The 14887-nt window shown below is 44.4% G+C and overlaps 1 protein-coding gene and 1 long non-coding RNA gene across 5 annotated transcripts in view; both read left to right on the top strand.

Moving 5' to 3' along the window:
- Nucleotides 1–14887, top strand: part of LRCH1 (leucine rich repeats and calponin homology domain containing 1) — a 403150-nt gene that overhangs the window by 136619 nt on the left and 251644 nt on the right. The gene's annotated exons all lie outside the window — the stretch shown is intronic.
- LOC135015581 (uncharacterized) lies at nt 10396–14375 on the top strand. The gene is made up of 3 exons (XR_010213806.1): nt 10396–10473; nt 11509–11538; nt 13967–14375. It is a non-coding gene; the product is annotated as an uncharacterized LOC135015581 (long non-coding RNA).

The raw sequence follows: 14887 nt of genomic DNA, 5'->3' as shown, positions 1-14887 counted from the left end.
CCTGACCAAGTAGCAGCTCGGCAAAGTTGTAAAGTCGAGACCCCTCGGGCAGCCGCCCAAGATGAGCCCACCTTCCTCGTGGAATGGGCATTTACAGATTTTGGCTGTGGCAGGCCTGCCACAGAATGAGCAAGCTGAATTGTACTACAAATCCAGCGAGCAATAGTCTGTTTAGAAGCAGGAGCACCCAGCTTGTTGGGTGCATATAGGATAAACAGCGAGTCAGATTTTCTGACTCCAGCCGTCCTGGAAACATATATTTTCAGGGCCCTGACAACGTCTAGCAACTTGGAGTCCTCCAAATCCCTAGTAGCCGCAGGCACCACAATAGGCTGGTTCAGGTGAAATGCTGACACCACCTTAGGGAGAAACTGGGGACGAGTCCTCAATTCTGCCCTATCCATATGGAAAATCAGATAAGGGCTTTTACATGATAAAGCCGCCAATTCTGACACTCGCCTGGCCGAAGCCAAGGCCAATAACATGACCACTTTCCACGTGAGATATTTCAGATCCACGGTTTTTAGTGGCTCAAACCAATGTGATTTTAAGAAACTCAACACCACGTTGAGATCCCAAGGTGCCACAGGAGGCACAAACGGGGGCTGAATATGCAGCACTCCTTTCACAAATGTCTGAACTTCAGGTACTGAAGCTAGTTCTCTTTGAAAGAAAATCGACAGTGCCGAGATCTGTACTTTAATGGAGCCTAATTTTAGGCCCATATTCACTCCTGCTTGCAGGAAATGCAGAAATCGACCTAGTTGAAATTCCTCTGTTGGGGCCTTTCCGGCCTCGCACCAGGCAACATATTTCCGCCATATACGGTGATAATGCTTTGCAGTTACATCTTTCCTGGCTTTAATTAGCGTAGGAATGACTTCCTCCGGAATGCCCTTTTCCTTCAGGATCCGGCGTTCAACCGCCATGCCGTCAAACGCAGCCGCGGTAAGTCTTGGAACAGACAGGGCCCTTGCTGCAGCAGGTCCTGTCTGAGTGGCAGAGGCCATGGGTCCTCTGAGATCATCTCTTGAAGTTCCGGGTACCACGCTCGTCTTGGCCAATCCGGAACCACGAGAATTGTGTTTACTCCTCGCTTTCTTATTATTCTCAATACCTTTGGTATGAGAGGCAGAGGAGGGAACACATAAACCGACTGGTACACCCACGGTGTCACTAGAGCGTCCACAGCTATCGCCTGAGGGTCCCTTGACCTGGCGCAATATCTTTTTAACTTTTTGTTGAGGCGGGACGCCATCATGTCCACCTGTGGTTTTTCCCAATGGTTTACCAGCATCTGGAAGACTTCTGGATGAAGTCCCCACTCTCCCGGGTGGAGGTCGTGTCTGCTGAGGAAGTCTGCTTCCCAGTTGTCCACTCCCGGAATGAACACTGCTGACAGTGCTAGTACATGATTCTCCGCCCATCTGAGAATTCTTGTGGCTTCTGCCATTGCCATCCTGCTTCTTGTGCCGCCCTGTCGATTTACATGGGCGACTGCCGTGATGTTGTCTGACTGGATCAGCACCGGCTGGTGTAGGAGCAGGGATTTTGCTTGACTTAGGGCATTGTAAATGGCCCTTAGTTCCAGAATATTTATGTGAAGGGAAGTCTCCTGACTCGACCATAGTCCTTGGAAGTTTCTTCCCTGTGTGACTGCCCCCCAGCCTCGAAGGCTGGCATCCGTGGTCACCAGGACCCAGTCCTGTATGCCGAACCTGCGGCCCTCTAGAAGATGGGCACTCTGCAGCCACCACAGTAGAGACACCCTGGTTCTTGGAGACAGGGTTATTAAGCGATGCATCTGAAGATGCGATCCGGACCATTTGTCCAACAGGTCCCACTGAAAGATTCTGGCATGGAACCTGCCGAAGGGAATTGCTTCGTAAGAAGCTACCATCTTTCCCAGGACCCGCGTGAAGTGATGCACCGATACCTGTTTTGGTTTCAGGAGGTCTCTGACTAGAGATGACAACTCCCTGGCTTTCTCCTCCGGGAGAAACACTTTTTTCTGGACTGTATCCAGAATCATACCCAGGAACAGTAGACGTGTCGTCGGAACCAGCTGTGACTTTGGGATATTCAGAATCCAGCCGTGCTGGTGCAGCACTTCCTGAGATAGTGCTACTCCCACCAACAACTGTTCCTTGGACCTCGCCTTTATTAGGAGATCGTCCAAGTACGGGATAATTAAAACTCCCTTTTTTCGAAGGAGTATCATCATTTCCGCCATAACCTTGGTAAATACCCTCGGTGCCGTGGACAGTCCAAACGGCAGCGTCTGGAATTGGTAATGGCAATCCTGTACCACAAATCTGAGGTACTCCTGGTGAGGATGGTAAATGGGGACATGCAAGTAAGCATCCTTGATGTCCAGGGATACCATGTAATCCCCCTCGTCCAGGCTTGCAATAACCGCTCTGAGCGATTCCATCTTGAACTTGAATTTTTTTATGAATGTGTTCAAGGATTTCAAATTTAGAATGGGTCTCACCGAACCGTCCGGTTTCGGCACCACAAATAGTGTGGAATAGTAACCCCGGCCTTGTTGAAGTAGGGGTACCTTGATTATCACCTGCTGGGAATACAGCTTGTGAATTGCCGCTAGCACCACCTCCCTGTCTGAGGGAGCAATCGGCAAGGCAGATTTTAGGAACCGGTGGGGTGGAGACGCCTCGAATTCCAGTTTGTACCCTTGAGATACTATTTGAAGGATCCAGGGATCCACCTGTGAGCGAGCCCACTGATCGCTGAAATTCTTGAGGCGGCCCCCCACCGTACCTGGCTCCGCCTGTGGAGCCCCACCGTCATGCGGCGGACTTGGAAGAAGAAGCGGGGGAGGACTTTTGCTCCTGGGAACCTGCTGTTTGTTGCAGCCTTTTTCCCCTACCTCTGCCTCTGGACAGAAAAGACCCGCCTTTTCCACGCTTGTTTTTCTGGGTCCGAAAGGACTGAACCTGATAAAACGGCGCCTTCTTAGGCTGTGAGGGGACATGGGGTAAAAATGCTGACTTCCCAGACGTTGCTGTGGAAACTAGGTCCGAGAGACCATCCCCAAATAATTCCTCACCCTTATAAGGCAAAACTTCCATGTGCCTTTTAGAATCTGCATCTCCTATCCACTGGCGAGTCCATAAGCCTCTCCTAGCAGAAATGGACAATGCACTTACTTTTGATGCCAGCCGGCAGATTTCCCTCTGTGCATCTCTCATATATAAGACTGAGTCTTTGATATGGTCTATGGTTAACAGGATCGTGTTTCTGTCTAGTGTGTCAATATTTTCTGACAGTGTATCTGACCACGCAGCGGCAGCACTGCACATCCAAGCTGACGCAATAGCTGGCCTAAGTATAATGCCTGAGTGTGTGTATACAGACTTCAGGATCGCCTCCTGCTTTCTATCAGCAGGTTCCTTGAGGGCGGCCGTATCCGGAGACGGTAGTGCCACCTTTTTAGACAAACGTGTGAGCGCTTTATCCACCCTAGGGGGTGTTTCCCAACGTGACCTATCCTCTGGCGGGAAAGGGAACGCCATTAGTACCTTCTTAGGAATTACCAATTTTTTTTTATCAGGGAAGGCCCACGCTTCTTCACACACTTCATTTAATTCATCTGATGGGGGAAAAACTACGGGTAGTTTTTTCTCCCCAAACATAATACCCTTTTTAGTGGTACCTGTATTTATATCAGAAATGTGTAACACCTCTTTCATTGCCTCAATCATGCAGTGAATGGCCTTAGTGGGCATCAGGTTAGACTCATCGTCGTCGACACTGGTGTCAGTATCAGTGTCGACATCTGCGTCTGCGGTCTGAGGTAGCGGGCGTTTCAGAGCCCCTGATGACCTTTGAGACGCCTGGACAGGCACGAGCTGAGAAGTCGGCTGTCCCACATTTGGCATGTCGTCAAATTTCTTATGTAAAGAGTCTATACGTGCACTCATTTCTTTCCATAAGCTCATCCACTCAGGTGTCTGCCCCGCAGGGGGTGACATCCCTCCTAAAGGCATCTGCTCCGTCTCCACATCATTATCCTCATCAAACATGTCGACACAGCCGTACCGACACACCGCACACACACAGGGAATGCTCTAACAGAGGACAGGACCCACAAAAGCCCTTTGGGGGGACAGAGTATGCCAGCACACACCAGAGCGCTATATAATGCAAGGACTAACTGAGTTATGTCCCCTATAGCTGCTTTTTCTATATAACTGTATACTGCGCCTTAAATTTAGTGCCCCCCCTCTCTTTTTTACCCTTTTCTGTAGTGTAGACTGCAGGGGAGAGCCAGGGAGCTTCCTTCCAGCGGAGCTGTGAGGGAGAAATGGCGCCAGTGTGCGGAGGGAGATAGCTCCGCCCCTTTTCCGCTGACTATTCTCCCGCTTTTTTCTATATTCTGGCAGGGGTATTTTCCACATATATAGCCTCTGGGGCTATATATTGTGGTATTTTTGCCAGCCAAGGTGTTATTATTGCTTCTCAGGGCGCCCCCCCCCCCAGCGCCCTGCACCCTCAGTGACCGGAGTGTGAAGTGTGTGTGAGGAGCAATGGCGCACAGTTGCAGTGCTGTGCGCTACCTTGGTGAAGACTGATGTCTTCTGCCGCCGATTTTCCGGACCTCTTCTTGCTTCTGGCTCTGTAAGGGGGACGGCGGCGCGGCTCCGGGACCGAACACCAAGGACTGGGCCTGCGGTCGATCCCTCTGGAGCTAATGGTGTCCAGTAGCCTAAGAAGCCCAAGCTGGCTGCAAGCAGGCAGGTTCGCTTCTTCTCCCCTTAGTCCCTCGCTGCAGTGAGCCTGTTGCCAGCAGGTCTCACTGAACATAAAAATACTAATTTCTATACTTTCTCTCTAAAGGCTCAGGAGAGCCCCTAGTGTGCATCCATCCTCGGCCGGGCACGAAATCTAACTGAGGCTTGGAGGAGGGTCATAGTGGGAGGAGCCAGTGCACACCAGGTAGTCATAAATCTTTCTAGAGTGCCCAGCCTCCTTCGGAGCCCGCTATTCCCCATGGTCCTTACGGAGTTCCCAGCATCCACTAGGACGTCAGAGAAAACCCACTTGTTCATCACTGCGTACCACTCCAGCACATAACCAGTTCACCCGGTTGCTCACCTCACACCCCTGCCCAAGCCATCTCAATCTCACTACCCTCCTCCCCCAGCCATCGCTATCTCTCTAACTTCCTGCCCTCAGGTCCCCATTGTTACTCATGCCTCATGTTTTCTATTTGTCTCCCCTCTCCTCAGATTGTAAGGTCATAGGAGCGGGGTCTTCCTCCCTCCTATTCTCTTAGCCATTTACAGCCCTCACTCCCGCATTGTCCGGAATTCAGCCGGCTTGTAGCCGCTCATCCCTTCTGCCGGCTCTTAAATGACTAGTGTAGCCATCATTGCTTAACAGTAGTAGAGTGTACTGAGATCGGTGGTGGAAATTGAAACTTGTGTCCTGTTTATGTTTTGGCTACTGATATTTTCTTTTTTTTCCTGTTCTGTCTTACTGTTTGTCTTTGTATGGCGCTGCGGACCACTTGAGGCACCATATAAATAAAGTGTAAAAATAATAATGATAATTTGTTTGAACTGGATAGAATTAACATGCCTTTACAACACAACCAGTGAGCTGCAGGGGAACACATTGTCCTAGAAAATTCTTATATCCTATAGCCTATATCAGGCATGTCCAAACTGCGGCCCTCCAGCTGTTGTGAAACTACATATCCCAGGATGCCCTAACACAGTTTTGCTGTCAGAGGATGCTAAAGCTGTGTCAGGGCATGCTGGGATGTGTAGTTTCTCAACAGCTGGAGGGCCGCAGTTTGGACATGCCTGGCCTATATAGTCAAAATCACAAAGATAAATCTCTCTGTGTGTACACACCTTAAGATAAGTAGAATGATGACCCTTCCTGTGTCTTCTCTTCTACGTATTCATTCAGTTATACCCCTTTCAGACTGACAAAAATGTCCCGGATTATTGCACATGAACGCGCATCAACCCGGGAAATTTCTCAGTATGTACAGGAACAATATCCCGGAACGAGTATCCCAGGATTTCATTACAGGTCTCGACAAGGGTTGAATCCGGGATCGTCCCGGGATGCAGTGTAGTGTGAATGGGCCCTACCCGGTATTCAGTACCCGGGACTGGAAAAAGGCCTCTCATTGGAGCTTCCCCGGCTCAGAAAAGATGATGTCATCATCCAGAGCCCAGGGAAGCGTCCAGGAAGCAGAGGAGACAGTCATGGCGACCTGGACAGATCAGGAGGTGAAAGAGCTGCTCAGCTTAAGGGGTGAGGAGGAGATAAAAAAAAAAACAGATCACAGGCACAGTGAAGGATGCAGACATCTATAAAAATATTGCAAAGCTGCTTGAAGCAATTATACGTACACAACAGCAAGTTGTAAATAAAATGAAGACTCTAAAGAAGCAGTTCTTGAAGGTGCATGACAACAACCGTGAAAAGAATGGGGCTGGCCAGAAAAATGTCCATTTTCTAATGACATACATACGCATTTGCAGGGATTTCCCGGGATCAGTGTGAATGGGGCTGTCCCGGGTCGATCCCAGGACTAAGTGCAGTCTGAAAGGGGTCAATCCCGGGTGTAATCCGGCTCTGAGTCTGAAAGGGGTATTACTGGATCCTCCTCTGAACATTGTAATAACTGTGAAAATTCTATATTTGCATTAAGGTTTTTGGAATAGATTTTGTTTTAGCCACATGTATTTACCACAAATCCAATAGCAATTAATGGCATCACACATTTTACATGAGTTTCCACTACTGTTACTAATGTTAAAATATGCTATACCAGTGGGAAACTGTCCTTAAACTAGCTGTGGTGGACCTGGACAACTTTTTATGGGACAAATCCCAGATATACTTTAGTGTGATATGTTTACATGAGTTCAGATGGGACCGTTACTAGAGTCATGAATTGTACTAATGTCCAAATAACCCTATCCGTTTGATATCTAGACAGTGTCTAGTTAGACAGTCAATAGATAGACACCATATATTAGACAGACATTAGGTCGACAGGGTCAAAAGGTCGACACGGAAAAGGTCGACAGGTCAAAGGGTCGACATGGTCAAAATGTCGACATGAAAATGGTCGACATAAAAAAGATAGACAATTTTTTTTTAATGTAACATGTTTTTGGATTATTTCATACTTTCTCTATCCATGTCGGCATAGAGTTGGTTATAAACCTTGTGGCGAGCCACCGTGCCCGAAGCGTGGCGAGCGAAGCGAGACCCGCAAGGGTATGCCTTTCTACAATTTGGGGTCCCAGATGACAAAACTATCCACACAAACCACAAAAATGCAAAAAACATGGTGTCTACCTTTTTCATGTCGACCTTTTGACCTGTCGACCTTTTGACCTGTCGACGGTTTCCATGTCGACCTTTTGACCCTGTCGACCTAATGTCTGTCTAACATATGGTGTCTATCTATTGACTGTCTAACTAGACACTATATCTATCTTTCATACCGGAACCCCAAATAACATGTGAAGTCCCCCAGAATACACAGTCATGGGAGGGGAGTGATGGAATATCAAATATTCTGTTAATTGCAAAGCATGGTTAATTTCAGAACATGGTTATACACATTTAACAGGAAAAATTCCTCCCAGCTTGGATCAAAAAGGAGTCTTTACCCACAAGTAGCTCTTACATAGTCATTAAGGTCAATCATATGCCAAATATTCTATAAAAATAGTTGAGAGTTTTCTGTGGAAGAAAATAGTTTTACTTGTTTATATTCTGGTAACCACGTCTGTTCTTATGTACAATGCACTCAGTTTAAAGGCAAAGATTCCTTCTATTTTAAATATAGAGGTATAATTGATTGTAGACAACAAAGCTTCTTGTTTTAGCAAATAAACTTACAATATAGCAATTAATTAGAGTTGTGACAATGCTTTCAATTAAGTATTATCCAGAGACCAAAAGGGAAAATCCCCTGTTGGCAGGTAATCATGAAAAATGCGGTGAGGGTGGAGTGGGGCCGCGCATCACTCGTCGTCGTCTGCGTACACACTGGGCGATATAGTAAACGGTGGTCGCTCAGGAAGGGTCAAAATGAGTGACGTCATTTACTTTATCGGTAAGTGTGTACCCAACTTTATTTCTATAATTGATGCTTTGATTCTACAAATTGGACATGCCTCCATCCTCCTCTGCCAGTCCAGCATATCACCTTGAGTGATTTGTGCTTAATTTGTTGTGTAATTAAGTTGCAATCATATTATATCTTTTCAAAGTGCATTACTCTAACTTGTAAACCTCAGTCCTGCACTTCTGTTTACCACCACATGTACATAGGTGTAGATTGGTCACACCCAGGACCTGATATAAACTTGGATATAATTCAAAGTCACATAAGTGCGGTAGATAGTACTGCACATGTATTACATGCGGCCCTCTAAGCTTCTGGGGGTGTATGGTGGGATGTGCAAAGGAAATTTGTTTGCAGTAAGAGCGTACACACCTAACGGTCATTCTACAAGCTCCTGTATGTCCAACAGGTAATGGCTGTCATGGCTCAGTGGAAATTGTAGTTCCACAAATGTAGTTTATTATTAAGCAGCATCAGCACTGTTGTGGATTCAGACTTTGTATTCTTGTTAATTAAATGAAATCAAAAACTTTAGAGCATTGTTTTGTTCCAAAGCAAACATTTTAAAAAGCCATATGTGCTTTTCTATTGCGTTATCAGTGCAGTCTTGTGAAGCAGTTTTGTTGCATTGCATTACAATTAAGGAGCACATATGCATGAGAGACATTTGTCGCAGTTCGCTCAAGCCAGGCATCTCATGCTACATGGCATAGGTGTATGAGGACACATCTGTATCTTCTTTACAGAATATATAGACAGATGTATTAACCCTGGAGAAGTGATAAAGTGGAAGGTGAAAACGCACCAGCCAGTCAGCTCCTGTAATTTTTCAAACCCAGCCTGTAACTTGACAGTTAGGAGCTGATTGGCTGGTGCATTATCACTTCTCCGGGCTTAAAACATCTGCCCAATATATAATGTGGAGAATAAACTGCATGAAAACCCTCTAGGTTTGGAGATTTAAACAGTAAAAAATGTAAATCTATGGCCATTAAAAACATTTGGGAGACCAATGATATTGGGAAAGTGTGTAAATGTCTATTTTAGCAGCATTATGGAAGAAGTTCATTTTATTGATTAAGGGCTGTAAAAATCCATCTACATAGAGGGACAACCCAGATGGTGATTCTATTCCATATGTAATGGGGAGGACTAATTAATGGCTGTAAAAATCCATCAATATAGAGGGACAACCCAGAAGATTAACCTATTCCATACACAATGGGTCGGACATTATTTTTTTAGAATGGGAGGGAAGTGATAAAAAAATATCAAATATTATGTAAATGCGAAGTATATATAATACAGTTGTTGGCATACTGCTTTGGTTAAGTGTGTTGGATTGTTTTGCTTTCAGGAACCTTTTATGGGTGTCAGTTGTCGCCAACATTACATATGCCCGGGGGTGGTCTTCAGTATGCCGAATGTCGGGATCCCGTCGCACATTATACCGGCGCCGGAATCCTGACACACCGACAGCTATTCTCCCTCGTGGGGGTCCACGACCCCCCTGGAGGGAGAATAAAATAGTGTGGCGCGCTTAGCGCGCCACCGTGCCTGCAGCGTGGTGAGCGCAGCGAGCCCGCAAGGGGCTCCTTAGCGCTCGCCACGCTGTCGGTATGCCGGCGGTCGGGCTCCCGGTGCCGGTATGCTGGTCGCCGGGAGCCCGAGCGCCGGCATACCGTACTACACCCCATGCCCGGGATGATCCTCTATACACCTCTTATGTTTCTCTTTCCTCTGACTGAATTAAATTACAGTATACAGACATTCATACTGACATGTTGCACTGAAAACATGCATTGAAGTATCCCAGATCAGAAGATTGTGCCTACTCTAATACAAAGTAATTTATTGTATTAAATAAATTATTTGATATTTTCTGTGTTTTTTTTTTTTTGGTAACGGTGGATTAACTGTTCTTATTTTACATATGATGTTCCCAAATAAATGTCCAGGTCAAAGTCTAGGCTTAGGTCCTTCGCAGAGAGAGTACCTAGCAATGTAGATCCATTCTGCCTCTGCTGGTGAAATGGAGACGGCAACATAGGGTTTGGGTTTTGTATTGTGACCTGGTATTTTATGTTTCCAAACTTTTTATCGTCTGACATTGGATACATATTGGCGTAGAAAAGGGTCAGCATTATTTAATTATTTAGCAAAGGTAGGAAAAAGGTAGGGTGGCGAAAGAAGCCGGGCCCTACATACAATGTTACCAAATATACCAGTAACGGGTGTAGATGGGAGCCAACTGCCAGTCCATTGCCAACTGCTCCCCTGCCAGAGACATCCAAGTGATGAGTGCTGCTGCTGGGCCAAGTAGGGTAGAATCAGCATAAACTTAGGTACTGTCGGGAGAGTGTTGTAAATTGACCTGAGGTGAAACACAGAACAACTACCAGAAGTTAATGTTATATTAATGTTTTTATCATATTCTGATTAGACAAGCAAAATTCCTTATAGGCCCCAACCAAAGGGAACGAGTAGCTAACCCAGTTAAGGCATGAATTAAACAAGCAAAATCTAATGTAGCGCTTATAAGCGTTATAATCTCAATCCCTGCCCGCTAGTATTTCAGGAATGGAAAGAACCGCACCACCATCATTGTAGCTGAACCACAAAACATTGCCTAGGTAACCAGCGGTCATGGTGTGTGCTAGATCTCTATGGAGACTAAAATGAACATGATGTCAGTGCATTGTAAGTAACACTTCCTTGTCCTCCCAACCAGGATATTATTATTAAAAACCAGCAGTTCATCCTCAAAACTCAACGTAGTAATAGTAATAGTAGTAGTAATAGTAGTAAAATCAGACCATAAAAAGGAAACACACCATAAGTTTTTATCTTTTGCTTCTAAATGTACGAGTATTCTGGGAGGAAGGGAGGAGTGGTTAAGTGCTTTGAAAATGAGCAGGCTTAGCATAAATTGGATTCTGTAGAGCAGGGATGGGCAATCCTCCAGCTGTTGTTGGACTACAAGTACCAGCATGCCCTGCTACAGTTTTGCTATTTGGCTCATGTATCATGCTAAAACTGTTGCAGGGCATGCTGGGATGTGTAGTATAACAACAGCTGGAGGGCCGCAGGATCTCCACCCCTGCTTTAGAGGAAGGGGAGCCAGTGACGCAGAGGAGAGGTCATATAAGAGCGACGAGAAAGGAAGATGGTTAGTAGTTGTTGGAATGATCAGAAAGAAGCCTTTTCTCTTCCATTGTGCAATCAGCTTAATTTAGTATTACAGTGCCTCTGCTTTTTGTTGGCTTTACAACTAGATTTTAATTATTCTTTCATGAATACAGGACATGTTTTTCTGATACAATTAGACTGAATTACATTTTTGTGTTTTATCCAATATATTTTCTAATTCCTATTCCTAGCTTCTGGACTGTCTCCAGCTTGTGACTCTGGTATGAATAACCTTAAATTATTCCTTCAAATTAGTATTTATGTACAGTATTCATGTATTATGTGTTATCTGTTTGTTTTTTATTCATAGAGAATGTTCTGTGCTATTTTATGAACAATTTAGGATTTAGTGACTTCTAGTCCTTTGTTTCAAAGTTAAATATTAGGTTGACTTTATTGCTATCTGTATAACACAAGCGCCCTTTTCTTCATCTCTGTATGTTTATAAACACGAGGGATCTTCTCTAATCAAGATATGATTCTATGATCTGTTGTTAGCCCCCTCATGAAATGTTTCCAATACAATGCCCCTTTATTGAATATTTATACACTGCTCAAAAAAGTAAAGGGAACACTTAAACAACACAATGTAACTCCAAGTCAATCACACTTCTGTGAAATCAAACTGTCCACTTAGGGAGCAACACTGATTGACAATCAATTTCACATGCTGTTGTGCAAATGGAATAGACAAGGCACCCCCAATAAAGGAGTTGTTCTGCAAGTGGTTACCACAGACCACTTCTCAGCTCCTATGCTTTCTGGCTGATGTTTTGGTCACTTTTGAAAGCTGGCGGTGCTTTCACTCTAGTGGTAGCATGAGACGGAGTCTACAACCCACACAAGTGGCTCAGGTAGTGCAGCTCATCCAGGATGGCACATCAATGCAAGCTGTGGCAAGAAGGTTTGCTGTGTTTGTCAGCGTAGTGTCCAGAGCATGGAGGCGCTACCAGGAGACAGTCCAGTACATCAGGAGACGTGGAGGAGGCCGTAGGAGGGCAACAACCCAGCAGCAGGACCGCTACCTCCGCCTTTGTGCTTGGAGGAACAGGAGGAGCACTGCCAGAGCCCTGCAAAATGACCTCCAGCAAGCCGCAAATGTGCATGTGTCTACTCAAACGATCAGAAACAGACTCCATGAGGGTGGTATGAGGGCCCGACGTCCACAGGTGGGGGTTGTGCTTACAGACCAATTCCATTCAGGATGTTTGGCATTTGCCAGAGAACACCAAGATTGGCAAATTCGCCACTGGCACCCTGTGCTCTTCACAGATGAAAGCAGGTTCTCACTGAGCATGCCCAGGCATTGTAGGGAGGTCATACAGGCACGTGGAGGCCACACACACTACTGAGCCTCGTTTTGACTTGTTTTAAGGACATTACATCAAAGTTGGATCAGCCTGTAGTGCAGAGGTTCCCAAACTGTGTGCCGTGGCTCCCTGGGGTGCCTCGGGACACTAGCAGGGGTGCCCTGGGTTGGTGGTCCAGGATCAATTCAAATTATTCATGGTCAATATAATAAGCAAAACCAGTGCTGGTGGCTGCCAGTCATAAAATATGTGGCCAAACAGAAGCAAATCTTGTCACTCACCACACAACTGACCCTAAGGATGACATATAAATGCGATCTACCTAATGTAATATTTCTTTCTAAATTTCTCAATAAGAAATTTTTGGCCTAGCGGTGCCGTGAAAAAAATTCTGATATTCTAGGGCGCCGTGATTCAAAAAAGTTTGGAAACCACTGCTGTAGTGTGTTTTTCCACTTTAATTTTGAGTGTGACTCCAAATCCAGACCTCCATGGGTTAATAAATTTGATTTCCATTGATAATTTTTGTGTGATTTTGTTGTCAGCACATTCAACTATGTAAAGAACAAAGTATTTAATAAGAGAATATTTAATTCATTCAGATTTAGGATGTGTTATTTTAGCGTTCCCTTTATTTTTTTGAGCAGTGTAGTTCCCTCTTTATTCATATTTAAAATAACTGCCCCCCTTTATTTAAATAACTGTGCCCTCTTTATTTTTAAAATAGTTGAGTCCCAATTGTATTATTTATGGGTCAGCATCATCTTAGTTAATATTGTTTAGTTCCCTAATATTTACTGTAATAATACAGATTAATTTCAGATTAATAAGGCATTTGGGATAAATACCTCTTGCAGAATGAGTTAGTCCCAGTAAGTCATACTACTTACAGCCAATCAGGTGCAGTCTCATCAGTCACAAACACCAATCCCCCATGTCTTTCTTGATATAAAAATGTGGCACTAAAACACTTGTGTGATACCAGTCTTGAGGGGAGATGTACTAAGCAGTGAAAAGAGTGGAGAAATGAGTCAGTGGAGAAGTTGCCTATGGCCACCAATCAGCATTGAAGTAACATTTAAAATTTGCATACTATAAAATTAAAGAGAGCAGCTGATTGGTTGCCATGGGCAACTTCACTGGCTCATTTCTCCACTATTATCATTCCTTAGTACATCTCCCCCTCATGAACTTAGTGCTCTGCAGATAACATTAATAACTATTTACCAAAGGACTAAACTGTAGTAAAAAAATAAAAATTTAAAATAAATATAAAAAAAAATTGTTGGTTTTTATATTGCAGTGATTTTAGTTTTTTTATGTTACATTTATTTTGCAGAACATAGAACATTTTGTCTGGTGTAGCTAATAATGTGTTTTCAGTTCATGTACTGTAATTCCCGCAAAGTACCATTGCTTTATTTTCAAAGAGTTCCTGCCCAGCTGGCAGAGCCTTTGCTGTACAGCGGAAAGCTCATTAATCACAAGACAGAAGCTGCAAAGTGTGGAAGGACAAGGCTGGTGAATATGTACCAGGTTATTTGCTGAGAAATACTGCAGAGGAGGATAAGCAAGGTTATAGACCAGACAGCGGTGGCTCCCCTTGATGGAACAGAACACTTGTCAGGTAGACAGATGAACAGCCTTGTTTGTGAATACGTGCAGAATCTGCGTACACTTTAGCCAGTCAGTTTTCAGGAATCAAGGACATCATTTCATCTAACCAGATAAAATTAAATAAAATAAAAGGTTGCCATTACCTCCCCTGCATAAAGAAGCTTATTTTCTTATACATGCAAACATCAATGCATTCTAACACCGAGAAAAAACATATGCTATACCCAACTTTATGCTATTGCTCTGTTTATCCTTTGTACTAACTTAGGCGTTTCTACCCAACCTATTTACCTGCCCACTGTTATATTATCATATTATCAGTCTCCTGACACTGGCCATGTAATCACACTATATACTGACAAGAGCTACAGATGTGTCCTCATATACATTTCCTTTCTGTGCCATATGGGGCAACTTTAAGTATCAAACATTTACTTTGGGACTATGAAGGATACTACTATACTATAATGGTTACTCCTACATAGTAGGAGTTTATTTGTGCAATATTATTGTACATTTATTTTTGTGTTTGTTATACTGCTGAGTTATCACCCCAAGTAGTTGTCAGCCAAATAACTTAACGTTCTGGTTATTATCAGATAATCTGGTAACCTTACCATTCTTCCTCTGTACCACCTTGTGA

The sequence above is a fragment of the Pseudophryne corroboree genome, chromosome 2 (assembly GCF_028390025.1).
Source record: "Pseudophryne corroboree isolate aPseCor3 chromosome 2, aPseCor3.hap2, whole genome shotgun sequence".
NCBI lineage: Eukaryota > Metazoa > Chordata > Amphibia > Anura > Myobatrachidae > Pseudophryne > Pseudophryne corroboree.
The sequence above is the reverse complement of the archived record's forward strand: the minus strand, read 5'-3'. Positions and strand labels throughout refer to the sequence as shown.